Source organism: Triturus cristatus, chromosome 10 (genome assembly GCF_964204655.1).
Source record: "Triturus cristatus chromosome 10, aTriCri1.1, whole genome shotgun sequence".
Classification (NCBI taxonomy): Eukaryota; Metazoa; Chordata; class Amphibia; order Caudata; family Salamandridae; genus Triturus; species Triturus cristatus.
Window position 1 is genome coordinate 157611420 of NC_140593.1, and position 14578 is coordinate 157625997.

The following is a 14578-nucleotide window of genomic DNA, read 5'->3' on the forward strand; positions in this document are numbered from 1 at the left end:
AAGTTACCATCGTGACTAGGCCCCACGGTATTTTTGTGGTAACCCAGCACATGGTGCAGGTTTGTATATGACGCTTTCATGAACACATTTCTATAACACGGGCCAAAATACACCTTTTGCATATAAAGCGGTGCAAACTAAAATGAGCGTGTGGACCTGCTCTTTAGCAAAACATGTGACTTTCAAATAAGCACCAGAAATGTAAATGGCACAAGAAGGGTATGTGACAAGGTCACGGGTAAAGTGCACGCACCGTGATTACCCCGCCGCCAGCTCACGTGACCACAACACTGGGTCCGGAGGCCGATTTGTAGCCCGCGTCGCCTGCGTGGTATTATCTTTCTTTCGCTTGGCTGGAGGCCTGTGCGTCAGGAAATACGTTGCAAAATAGTTCTGCATTTGTCTCTCGGTTTGTCACCGAGGCTGATTTGGAATTTCCCAGGCTGGGCGGTGTCTCAACCGCACGCGCACAGACACACACTCTGCTCGGCTGTCTCTGCACAGCGCCCGCGCTGCACCCCCACTCTCTGCCTTAGCAAGACTGAAACAAGGAGGCAGCCGAGGGGCCGGAAGCATCCCGAGGAAGGAGGCCGAAGAGGAAGTCCCCCGGGACCCAGACCTTCGACAAACAAGGTAGATGAGAGCTCCGCGCGCGCGCAGGGGTTTATATTCTAATTATCAGTATTATAGCTAAGGGGAGGAACATGTGTCTCTTTTCAGGAATGCCTTAAAAACTTTTGATGCAGAAGATAAGGTAGGGTTCGGCTTCTTTGAGTTTTTGGGTTATAAGTGGACAAGCGTGAACGCTGACATGTTGTTGTGCAGGATCTGTGGTTAGTTCTTGGAATGAAGGATAGCTGAAGCAGGGGGATAGATCTGTGGACCGTGCATGTATGGATTCTACGGGATACTGTTGCGCATGCGTTCCTGGACATACAGCTTTACTAACGGAAATAACCAGATGAAATAAATAGCTGTAGACACCATAATCGCTTGGCCAATAGCCATTTGCAGATAGGAAGCAAATGAGTTTTATTAGAATTTTCTCCATAGCATTTCAACAGGTGGCCAAGAAGCTGGCCAGCCCCTGGATAAGTACAATCTACCTTTAATGGTTCATATAGGCCCTCATTTACGAAAGTTTGTGCAGGTGATCACAATTTAGTGCCGCGCCTGTGCATTGCAAAGTCTAGGATAGCGCTATATTTTCCATTGCATGGTGCAAGCGCCCATGCAAAGTTTTAATGAATGTGTACCTTGATCTCTCCATGCAAGGGGGCTTCCATTCTGGGAGGCCATCTGCTCTGCTCAATGACCAGTATTCTCTGCCAGGTAGGGTACCACGTACTTGTTTTCAGTGATGGGGTTACAGGCAAGAGGGTCAGAAGCTGTTACATCTGCAGTCATTCAATCAACAGTGAGAGCATGATGGCAACTCCAAACTTGCATGCCTCTTTGCACAACTTGCAATGGATGTAAGTAAAGTTGGCGAACTTGACTGACTCTAAGGTTCATCTCCGCAGCCCTCCCCACCCGCCCTACTGTCACTGGTCTGCCGGATTCACTTCCGATGACCTACAAAGAAGCAGTAGGGAGTATTGCCCACAGAAGAAACGAACAGCACAAATATTAATGTAGTGACAAAGTTACTGAACACAGCCCCTGGAAGATTATGAGTTTACAAGTCAGACAAATAATAAAAAGTAAACTTCATTATAAGGGTGACATTTTAATAAGACAAGGCTCGCCAATTTTTTTACTGCTTGATTTTTATCATAGGAAAAAAGATGTCTACTGCTTAAAATTGAGGTGAAAACTGATTTCATAACTTGCTTGAGACTTTACAAAGTTATGTGGTGCTGATGCCTTAGGTAGTGTGAAACTGCTAAGTGCATATATCATCACAGGAAGTGCCCTAAAACCGTCAAATAAACATATTATCACATGTGTCCCTGAAAATGTTTGAAAAAATATTATTGTGTGGGATATGTGAAAGCTGTTGGACATGTGTCGCTGCATAATGTTCATGGCTCACCTGAAACTTGCTAGCGGGATCTGTGAGTTCATGGCCTGCATGAAACTGCTACGGAAATATGTAGACGCCTGGCATGTGTGAGGCTGCTAGGAAATACATGAATGTGAAACATCCTTCAGTCTAGAACACAAATATGTGTAGATTTGTGAACATGCCTCAGAATTCTAGACGGATCTCAGTTTCATCAGCTGCCCACGGGCCACATCTTGGCGAATTTTTTGCATATTAGAAAAAGAGTGATTGAGCGAAGACAGGGCTTTCCAACTTTTCTGTAATAAGAGCTACTTTTGTTCAATGAAAATCATACAGAGCTACTAACACTAGTGATGTAAAAGTGAACACTCCATCCAAGAGCATCAGAAGTGATCACATCGGTGCATTAGGCAGGGTTTCCAGCAGTAATGTAACAAAGGTTTCGACAATTTGAGCTGGGTAGTACATACAAACCATAGCTGCAATCCCCCTGACACCAGGGTACAAATATGAGTAATGAATCTCTCCAACTCAAAAATAGTTTTAAGCACATTTTGAAAATTCAACTATTTTTCATACAGACATCAGCTTATGAGTTGTGAAAATACGCACATTTTTGTCATCAATACATGCTTTTTAATTTTGGCATACATGTAACAATTCAACCAAGTAAAAGCTTTGCTGGTTGCAGGCTGGGTTGCACACAGGACAGCTACTCACTCACCTGGAGAGCTACTAGTAGCTCACGAGCTACTCGTTGGAGATACCGGAGCTCAAATGTATCAGGATAGACTATAAATGTGAGCTGTAGACTGAGCTGTGTTCCATGTTGTCACTTTTCATGCAACGCGGCTCTTCACAGTGCAGCGCTACCATTGTTGTGCTGTAGGCAGGTATGCTCTTTGAGAAAGGCCCAGCACCTTCGTCCGATCTGTGCTCCTAATAAATCTCTTCAACTCTTCTATGCCATTTGTCTCCATCATTTCAGTATCTGGGCTTCCAATAAAACTCTTTCCAGTTTTTTTTAGGCTCTTTACACCTTTACTACGTTGAAGAGATATTATCCCTTCTGAGATCCACCTATGCCTTTTCCAAGGAAGCGTTCAAACAATGTACTTTCTGTACTCTGGATTTTGAAATAGAAGGCAATGTGATAATACTATGGGACCGAGTCCCTGACATCACTGCGGGTGAGACTGGAAAACTGTCGGAAGCTGGCTCTGTATATGGTATATCACTAAGTGGTTGTACCGTGCACAGAGTCCAGAGATTACCCCAAAAGGGTTACAGGGCTCAATGCAAACCCAAAATGCTCTATTTGTGGCAGTGTGGGCGAGCATCTTTAGGCCTAACACAGAGGAGAGTAAGACATTGTTGTGCACACAATGACCAATAAATGACACACGACTCAAACAGGATGTCCACACCAATTTTATAAAGATAAGCTTTGCTCAAGATTTATTTTAAGACCAAGATCTTCGCAAAAAGGTAAGTATGTTTTTAGATAGAAATACTTTTCACTTTCAAAAGTGGACGCAGGGCAATGTTCAGTCTTTGCAATGGTTACCTATGGAGGAAAACAACAATGCGGTTTTACAGGTAAGTGTGCAGCTTACAATTCCAGTCTTTGGGTTTCTTGGGCAGCAGAGGGCAAGGTTCAGGTAAGCACAAACACTGCACCACCAGCAGTGCAAGGGCGGCCAGGTGCAGAGGTCGAATCTGGAGGTTGGGACCAATGTTAACCATTGGAGACTGGAGGTGCTTGAAGACATGCAGCTTGCAGTTGAGTTAAGTGGCTGCTGGGCTCAAGCTTCAGAGGTTTAGGCAAGCACAGGGGGGCAACACGGCAGCACCAAACATACACCACCAGTGGCACAGGGATGGCCGGGTGCAGGGCGCAAACACAGTGTCAGGCGCCCAATGCAAGTGAATTGGGAATCTTGCATTTAAAAACAGGCTGCCGGCGTCGAACAGAAGGCTACATGAAGAACACCAGCAACAGCAGAGGTAAGTTGCAATGTTGTAGGTTTCAGGAGCATCATCTGTCGAGCTCCTCAAGGCCCAAAGTCTTAGGGTGCAGGGGTGCCATTTGATGTCGGATTTCTTTTACCTGAGCCGGTTGGGTGGAGCCTTTGGATTCACACTGCAGGCATCATCGTGGAGTCCAGGAGGGGTCAACCAACACTGGACTTGGAAGACTCACGATCACTGGAGAACCTTGTATGAATCGGTGGGCCACCTGGACACGGGCCAGAGGCTTTGGGTTCAGAGTGATCAGGGATCTCGGTTCCGGAGGGCACCAGAGTTCTTTGTGTTGATTTCTTGCGGACCGAGCCGCTGTCCTTAGAAGTTCAGGTCTTTTTCAAAGGCAGGCAGTCCTCTCAGGGGTTGTGGAGGCCGCTGGCTGCAGGACAGGCATCGTTCTCTTCGCAGGGTCTTAGAAGCTGCGGACTGGCCGGTAGGGCTGGGGCCACATCTGTGGGCATCTTCAGTCTTCTCTGCACGGCGCATTCTTCTTCCTTTTTCTTCTTAGGCCATCATGAACTAGTTTCAGGGTCTGGGGAAGCCACCTAAATACTAGATTTAGGGGAGTAGCAGGTAGGGACCAAGGGGTTCCTTACCTGGGCTGGCTACACCCAATATTGTGCCACCCTCCTGTGGGTGAGGTCATAGCCCTAGCCCTGAGGTTCCACCCTCTACAAGATGGTGGGCACTGAAAAATGTGCTTTAATTTACCTCCTCCACCTGAGGGGAGGAGTTGGTGAAGGAGGGCACACCTCCTATTCTTACTAAGTTTTCCCACCGGTTCTACCGCCCAAAGTGGGGGTGTGAACTGGGGGCTGCCATTTGCTGCTAGCAGCAGAGTCTCTGGTTGCATTACAAAGGCAGCAGGTATTTGAAGCTCTCCTCTTGAGTACGGTGCCCATCCTGGGGGAGGAGGTGTGACATCTCCGCCCAGGGTGTTCTTTGCTTCTGGCCAGAGAGAGCAGAGGCTCTCCACCTAGGGGCCCGGAAACATGTTTGGTGGTGGGAGGCTGCCTAAAGCCAGTCAGAGACCACATCAGGGTTGGTTGGTTTTTAGGGGGCACCTCTGAGTACATGGTTTAATAAATCCAACACTGGCATCAGTGTGGGTTTATTAAGAGGAGTCGCTTGGTACCAAACACTCCTGTGCTCAGAGAAGCCATCATGGTGCTGGGGAACTTGAGTTGTCGAGTTTCCAGTCCATGTACTCTCTATGGCTGCCCTGGAACTTACAATATCTAAGAATAGATTAATATATTGTAGGGACATATATGCTCATGCAGGTGTATGCCCATACCTAAGATGTAGTGCACCCTGCCTTAGGGCTTGTAAGGCCTGGTAGATGGGTGACCTACCTATCCCTTAGGCATTGCTGCTTTGCATAGCACACAGGATGTGCCATGACAATTTTGTTGTTTTTCTCTTCATCCTGGCATTCAGACTTCACTGGAAGTTTGCATGGCTTGGTGAGGGGTCCCTAGGGTGGCACAACTAGTGCTGCAGCCCTAGGGTACCCATTTCAGTCCCAATGCCCTAGGTACCATGGGCACCATTTCTAGGGACTTACAGCAGCAGCTGAAGTATTGCAAAACAAGGTATAGTTTTAGCAAAAGAACACTGGCACACTTTCGGTTGAAGTTGTACCAGATACCAGGCAAAGTGTCGGGGGGATACTGCTACAGAACCCCATTTTCTCACAGTAACTGAAATGATTTATCATGGAGGTCTTATGGTTATGATTTGGCTTGCTATGAATCCAGTGAGTACAATTTTAATTTGGCTAGTGACTTAAACGTGCAAAAACTCTTCTTGAGCTAACACTTGACCCCTACATCTTTTCCAGTTGATAAATGCTACAGTAACCATAAAGCTTTTTCTTAGATGACTGAATTAAATGTACAATCTCATTGACGACCTGTGGTAAAACTTAGTGGTCCTTTTGTTACACAGTCTCATAAACAGGCAGGCTTTGCTTTGCCAAATTTTACCAACTTCCTTACAATATAGACCAAGATGCTAGCATGTGCTAGGATGCCTGGGGAGCCCACGCAAAAAATTCGGATTTTTGTAGAAAATTATTAAAAAGTCCAGACCAATTGCTAGCTCTTTCCTTAGACAACTGCTTGTATATGGTAAGTGGCAGATTTCTTTCTGACTCCCCAGCCTTCGCTGCATTTAGCACTTGTGATAAAACACTTTTTTTCTTAACCCCTTCTGTGCCACGCCCTTTCCCCCTCCTGTGCCGGGCGTTTTATTAGTGGGTGGGGTTCATGACGAGATAGTCTCGTCATGGGCACAGCGCGACCGTGCTCCATGACGAGACTATCTCGTCATGGGCACTGAAGAGGTTAATATGATTTCAAAGAACTTGCCAGCATAGAATGTATTTGTGATTTTTTGTTTCTCCAGCTCTAATATTCAGCCCTATTGACAAAGAACATCATAAAAGAGAAAACGTCAAACGTTGGGAGAGTCTAGTAACAAAAGTGTTGAGATGAGTGGTTTTTAGTATTTATTTCCTTTTTCTGGAGTGGAATACTGAAACCCCATGTGTAATTCTGAAATCTGAAGGGCTTACACCTGCTTTTGTAATAACATTACCAAGTGAACAGGAGGAAAGCACACTGGTCCTTGATTAAACCTATTGTTAATACTCTGTGGTACCACAGACCTCTGTGGCACTCACAGGGAGGCACTGGGTCGGCATTGGCATTGGTATGGATGCCGATGCCGTCCCAGAGCCTCCCTGTGAGTGAGACTACAAGTACTCAATGGAACAAGCACTATGGGGCATATCAAGAACAACCGGCGATAATTATCTCTAAGCGCACTTAGCGCTCGGATAATTATCGCCGGCTAGCGTGAATTTTTATCGCTGAGATAGCGTGCTATTAGCAACGCTTATCTCAATAGCGATAAAAATCCTCACGCTAACAGGCTAACGTGAGATTATCGCTAGAAACCCAGCGATAATCTCACGTTACCTTGTTGATAGGGACAGGCAAACTTAGCCATGATATCCTCCTTCCATAGGATAGCATGGCTAAGTCAGAAAAATACCAGACGTAAAAAAGCAGCATTAACCGCGGTTAGCGCTGCTTTTTTTGTCTCTAACAGGGTTAGCGACATTCTTGATAATAGGAGAAATGTCGCTTAGCGACATTTCTCCTATTATTTTACTCTGGAACGCCCCCTTTGCATCTCATTAGAGATGCAAGGGGAAGCGTAGAGTAAAAGGGTGCTAGCATGCAAATTTGCATGTTAGCACCCTGTTGTTGATAGGGCGCTAGTTTTATCTCTCCTTTTTTGGCTTTTAAAGCCAAAAAAGCAGAGATAAAGCCCTTGTTGATATGCCCCAATGTTTGAGGCGCTGCAGGAAACAGAGAAGGAAAGTAGGAAACACTGGAATGGCCCAGCGTATTTCTCTGGAGTTAGACACTCATTCTGTGGTTGTCTACCAACTATGTCGAGGCACTAATTGTAATGCTTAACACTCTAGGTATGTGCCAAGTAGTGGATAGTGGTTGCCACAGTAGGCTAAGGTTAAGGTGTCAACCACAGAGTAAGGAAACACTCCAGTAGTAGACACAATGGAGAATCGCAGATTATCAGCGAACCCCCAGGAGCAGGTTCATAGCAGCGAAGATGTTTAGAGGTGAAGCTGAATTCCATCAAGGGGAAATTAAAGGAAGCAACAAAAACAACAAATGTGCAAGCAAAGGGAAGGACTAATGCAAACCAGCACAAGAACTAAGAAACTCAACAGAATGCACAGTCACCAGGCAAGGTGTTCTTAGTTGCGCACGGTTAAATACCATCTCTTCCACCACTTGACCACGAAGTACTCCTCTGCAGTCTTGAATTTGGGAGTCTGTACTTTCCAATGAGAAAGTATCCCTGATGGATTGGGAAGGACTCTAACATTGCTTGCACCCCTAAAGTCATGTTATGGGTCTCAACAGTCTCCATGTCCTCTTCTTAGGCCTGTGGAGTGTGGTGTGTCCAAAGAGAAAACATATGTAACGGCAATAAATTAGGAATATTCACAGACTGTTCATACGAAAAGTAGAAACAGAAAGGACTGTGGCTTTCTTGCACTGTTTTAATAGGGAATTGGATAGTTCCGGCCTGATTTACAAAGACATGAAAAAGTTTGTGAAAGAGCACGCGTGCACTATCATTTCCCATATTCTTAATGCTTTTGTGAATCAGCCCCAGTGACAGGTGGGTGAACCACCAAGGCAGTCAGCATAGCTCTAAGATTAAATTAAGCCCTTACATGAATGGCATTGTTAATGTTACCTGACAATATGGTGGTATCCCGACGGTATTTGGACAAAACATCGAGTTTTAAATATCGAGTTGCAGAAATATCGAAAAAATACGTGCAAAATATCGTTATGCAGAAATTTTGTTGGCAAGAATATAAATTTTTCAGGTAAGTAATTTTGCAGTAAAGAATATTGGTGTTGTTAATATCATTTTCATTAATATAGTTGTAAATCTTAATTTACTTTATGTGTTTTAGTTCATATATTGTATATGCAATTTTAAGTGATTTATATTTTTTTATTTAATTTCTAACAATAATTTATTGTGTTGTAGCGGGTTGCTAGGTCTGTAGGGGTGTGTGGTGGGAAGGTAAGTATAATTAATTTAGCAATTAATTATTAATTTATTATAAAATTATTATTAAAATGGTTATTAATTGTGTAAATTATATAATAATTATATGTTTTAAGTTATATATTAGGTGCGGGCTGCTGGGTTTGTAGGGTTATAGGGCGAGTAATTAATTACTGATCAATTAATTAACAATTAATTATATAATTATTAATACTTATTTAATTGATTACACACATACATATTTGTGTGTATGTTTTTATAAGTATATATTTATGCATATTAAATATTACCTTCATTTATCTATTTGACATTAAACTAATATTATATAATAAAATATTTAAGATTTACTATTTCAAACTATTATATATTATATATACACACACACAGATATATATATATATACACATACGTGTATATATATATATATATATAATGTTTTATTTGATTTTTGTATGGTTTTTAGGATATTAGTGTAAAACAATATTTTTTCGATATTTTTGTACTTCCCATTATAAGTATACGGAAATCCATATTTTTTTAATCGATAATTTTGACACAATATTTCTGTATCTCAATATTGTTGTGATCGATAATATGTCAGTGATCCATCCTGACTATGGAAGATAGTTGATATCATCTGCCATCATAGTGTAAAGACCTATTTTTCAGGAAGGTATTTCCAGCCCAGTTGTACCTGCGGGCCATGAAATGAGGAAGTTGTAATAGTTTATTACAGTTGAGTTTGACAATAAGAGTAATTTATTGCATAGATATAATGAAATACCAGCTACAATCGTAAAACAATAAAATCAGCATAAATACTAAATATATAAAATTACAGCCATGAAGTAAATATAATGATACACAAGGTCTAAGAAATTGACAAGCTTTCCAATGAATTGCATATAATTAGCAGAAAAACAATATCTAATTGCTTCATGAATTGTTCTACAATTTGCTTTTATAAAAGCGGAGTTCAGATATTTTTTCCTTGCGGATAGTAAAAATGGACACAAACACACAATGTTCTCCAAATATTCTTCCTTATAGCCACAATGGGGACACTTCTTGCTCCACGATCCTTCAAATTTGGCGATTGGTATATAAAGAAGGCAGAACTTTAAATATTTACCCTTACAAACTGGTTTTAAAGTAAAAGAGAGATATCCCTCTGTTAGATTCAGGTAAGTATCAGAGGTGTATTCTGAATGTATGTAGGCCTCTAAGTGGGCTAAATCTATCTGTAACGAGGCGACTTTCATGCCTTGCTTTATAAGGCCTTCCGAGGCTGCTGCAGCGATAGAGGGGGTCAATTATTTTAACTTAAAACCCTACTGACACCTTCAATGCTCAGAGACGGAATTAGAATCAATTAATAATTGCAACTCTTTATGTATACAATGTTCCAAGTGGTCTTCTGTAGCATAAAAATAGTCACATAAGCAGTGGTGGCTGGCATCTACTGAGGGAGGGGGGAAGGCAAAGAAAATAAAAAAAGAAATAAAAAAAAAACCAAACACTTAACCTGATCCTGATGGGTGATGTCCCCCTCACTCTGACCTCTTCTGCTGGGACTGCAGGGCAGGCCCTAGCAAACTCCCTCAACCAATCCTGGCCTGCTCACGTGCTGTTTACTAGCATGCGAGCAGTGCCCTGATTGGTGGGAGCAGCCTCTCTCGGCACTCCCAAGGGCACTGGATGCCTGCACTTGCTCTCAACCCAGCTGTCTTTTAGCCAGTTGGGTTGAGAGGTTAAAAGTGCACATGTCTGACATGCTCACGTTCAACAAGTGCAAAGGCAGCCCTCTGTCCACCACTCCTACCTGCTGTCACTCAGCAGGCCCCGCCCCGTCCTGACACTCGGTTCAGTATGGGATGATATAAAATAAAATGATAATGAATGACCATTTTATTTATCACCTCTGGGGCTTTGGGGGGGGGCACCTAAGCTGGGTGACGCTCCTCCGATCCAATGGAGTAGCCACCCCTGCACATAAGTAATTTATAACTACACCAGTCTGCTTTTGGGCTAATGAGGTAAAAGCAAACTCCTAAAGAATCTTACAGTGAGGGAATGAAGTAAGGCGGGCCAAGTAGTAGCTTAATTTTATTAATGTATTGTTTATCCAACTCAACTATTAAAACCATGTAAGATGCGGGAGAGTCGGACTAAGCTTACTGTTAAGAGCTTTAACGGATGGAGAGAGTGCCTGAACACCAGTTTGAAAATATTTTTTCAGTGGTCGCATAATTACCTGGGCTTTTATTCATTTATTGGCTAGATGGTCTGCCCACGTAAGTTTCTTGTCGATTGTTACACCCAGATAGTTGTAATGTACCACTTCTTTTAATGGATAACCCTCAAGTGTTTAGGCCCGGGTGAACTCTTTTGCAACCAAAAAACATTATTTGAGTTCTACCACAGTTGACTAAGTGAACTTGCCTAGCCTTGACAGTTGGATTTGGAGTGAACTTGGGGTTAATGAGAAAGGTACAGTATCGTCTGCATACGCAAGGTAGCTGATGGGTTTAATGCCCAGTTTGGGGCAAGACCGTCGCCTGATCCAAAAACAGGCATAGGTCGGCCATACATAGGGAGAATAACAACGGTGCAAGGACACACCCCTGTTTTAGGTCACACTCAGTTCATAATCTGGGCAAACAAACTCCCCATGCACGCTTTATTTGAATTCAGGTCTGGTCATGCAGTGCCTTCAAAAAATATAAAAAAGTTTGATCAATGCCCCAGTTAGTTCATTCACCCCATGGTTTGTCCCTATTAACTTTATCAAATGCCAGAGTGTGATCACTATAACACACATATAGTGACCGGTGTCTTATCAGCGTTTTGTTCACTAGCTATTTAAAAGCTTGATTAATAGGGATAAGCGTGTTGTTGAAAGCCAAGTCAAGCTGGTAGGATAATAGAGGGTTGGTGTTAGACCTGTCAGCCCTTTGGGTGGTCCCTCCTCATCATTATTTATTTTGTCCCACTTTTGCCTCAAACCCTGTTTGAATTTTTCCTTTTTGGGAACCACCAGACTTTTTCGTGTTGCTGCAGATTCAGGGAGCCATTTTAGCTACCCCTGAAACTTCTGTCTGGAGGCCTGAAGCACAAAATGGTGGCCACCTGTGACATCACCAGCATCCACTGGAACCTACCAGCACCTTCCAGAACATTCCAGAACTCTGTGACCGTTGGAGGCGGTTTAGAATGTTGGGAAGCTAAGACAGAGAGTTGGCAGTTGGAGCTGGCAGTTGGCACCTGACTGGTGAAGAGAGAGCAGCACAACAGTGAAGGAGGAAGGAGTGAAGCAGCAGGGGTGGAAACTTGTGCCTGGAGTGGGGTCCATAAACCCACCCTTGATACTTGTCCCTACTGATGGATCCCAGCCTGTAGCCCTGTGTGGGAAGAAGCCAGAAAAACTCATCCTAAGGACCTGGACAGCAGGAACAGGCCTTAGAAGCAGAAAGCAGCAAGATCCTGACCTGGAAACTGGTTTCCCTGGAGTCCGGCGTCGAGTAGCCTAAGACCTGGAGCCCGAGGTGGAGAAGCGGCGCTGACTGAAGAAGCAGACGTCGTACCCGGAGCCGCCTGAGGTCGTGAGAGGGCGCCGACGGAGGTCGTGAGGAATACCAAAGGTCGAGGAGGAAGTTAACCGAGGTCGAGTGAGCGGCGTCATCGGAGGAGTGAAGTCCGCCCTCCGGAGTCGTCGGAGACCGAGGTGAAGTGTACCGGAGGTCGGGAGTGAGGATCGCACTCCGGAGTCGCCCGGAACCTGAGAGGAGGAGCACCGGAGGTCGGGGGTGAGGATCGCACCCCGGAGTCGCCGGAAGTCGACATCGAGGCCAGGCCGGCCGACGTCATCGAATCCGAGAGCGCCATCGGACCGGAGCCGCCCGAAGTCGACACCGAGTAGAGACTGCCCGACGCCGTCGAATCGGAGGTCGAGATCGAACCGAGGCCGCCGACATCGGACCGGAACCGCCTACCGGCGTCGTCTAGAACTGACATTGTGCCGAGGCCGCCGAGACCGAACCGGAACCGCCTCACGGCATCGACACGACTCCAGCGGCGTCGGAACAACAGAAAAAGGGCAGTAAGTGGAGTAGAGGGCGCCTAAGGCCCTGTGGAGACCTGAGAGACTGCTCTAAGGGGCTAGGGAGGTGCTGGAACCAACCTGACTGTGCCAGGGGTGAATTGGGACTAACCTAGAGAGGTTGTGTGGAGAGAGAAAGCCAGGGCACTGGTATTCCCCCCTTGATCTACCTCAGTTTAGGCCTCAGCCTTGTCCCAGCCAGGGAGTAGAACCCCTCAAGCCTTCCACAACCCTACAAGCTGTGCCTGGGCCAAATCAGCCCTTAAGAATTGAAAAGTGATCTGATTACATGAGTGTTGCTGTATACTTTTAATTATTTATTGGGGGCACTGTATTTATTGAGTTTTTACATATTTATTGCTTCACTATATTTATTGGTCCACAGGGCTTGTTGGTGTACAATATTTATTGGTGACAGTATTTATTGCCTCAGAATATTTAATTGCCTGTATTACCTGCACTGTTATTTATGTCCTTTATATTTATGATCACCCCTATTTATTGAATCTCCAGACAGTATTTATTTGACCTGCACTATTTAAAATTTGTATATTGTGATTGACTTATTTATTTTCCCAATCAGTAACTAAGAGAAAAAGATAAAGAAAGATATTTTCATAATTTTTACGGTGTAGAGTCGTTTTTGGAACGGATGCACGCATGGTTATTGTATGGGTATATTGTATGCTTAGCACGGTGCCTGTTTCCTGACCACTCGAGCCAAGCTACCACAGTGTGTTCGGGGAGTCCACCACCACCCTGCGGAGTGGGAGTGGGCTGTTTCCAACATAAATTGGTGTTCAGTGGTGGGATAGAGCTGTGCCTACGTATACTCAACAATAACTGTGGGTAGTCCATAGGCCTACACCGGGAGTTTTCTCAAAGCGGCCTTCCTAATTGTGGGTTTTTGTTTTTTCCAAATTTACTCTGGTGGTGGGAGGAGGTATTAATAAAGGTACCCCCCTGCATAGTTACTGCACAAAAACCTGTCCTCTAACCTGAGTGGGCGAGATGGAGTTTGTACTAGAAAATCTAGAAACGTACACGGTGGCCCAACTCAGGGAGTTTTGCCAGCGGGAGGGGGTGTACTGTCCCCCAGGAGCAAAGAAGGGTGCACTCCAAACCAGCTTAAGGGCTTGGGGGGAGGCACGCCGAGAAAGCAAGGCTGAGGAGGAGGACAGGGATAGAGAGCCTGACACCGAGGGGGCTGAGATGTACCAACCTGAGGTGGGGAACCTGTCAGCAGGGCCCAGAACCATTTCTAGGAAGGGCAGCAGTGCCTCTAGCGGTGGCTTGTCTGAAGTGGAGCTAACGGACCGGAGGGAGAAAAGACAGCTCACATGGGACTTAGCAAGGCTGGAAAAGGAGAAGGAGGAGCAGAGGATGGCCCATGAATTGCGACTGAAAGAAATAGATCTTCAGATCTTGAGAATCGGGGCACAACCTGTTCCTAATGGTGGCAGCCAAACCCAAGAGATCACCAGGGAATCTAAACCATACCTGCCAAAGGACATAGTGGCTAGCTATGGGGTGGGTGATGATATCGCCAAGTGGCTAGCAGCCTATGAGGTCTCGTTGAGGGCCCATGGGGTACCAGAGAAGTACTGGGGAGGGGGATTGTATAAGTACATGCCTCCAGCTGGTAGGGATGCTTTATTGGCCCTCGAAGAGGATGAGCAAACCCACTACCCCACCATGAAACTGGCGCTCATCAGAAAGTTTGGACTAACACCTGAAAAGTACAGACAGAAGTTCAGGGGTAGTCACAAGCTGGGCACGCAGAATTGGGTGGACTTCCTGGACTATGCGAAGAAGGCAAT

At 44.8% G+C, this 14578-nt stretch overlaps 1 protein-coding gene across 2 annotated transcripts in view; it reads left to right on the forward strand.

Moving 5' to 3' along the window:
- Nucleotides 1–271: 271 nt before the first annotated feature.
- Nucleotides 272–14578, forward strand: part of LOC146789129 (uncharacterized) — a 199598-nt gene continuing 185291 nt past the window's right edge. The window contains exons 1-2 of one of the 2 annotated variants that reach the window (XM_085630702.1): nucleotides 441–633; nucleotides 721–754. The gene's annotated coding sequence lies outside the window, so the exon portion shown is untranslated. Of the gene's footprint in view, nucleotides 634–720; nucleotides 755–14578 lie in introns of both variants that reach the window. The other variant, XM_085630701.1, reaches the window with a different exon arrangement.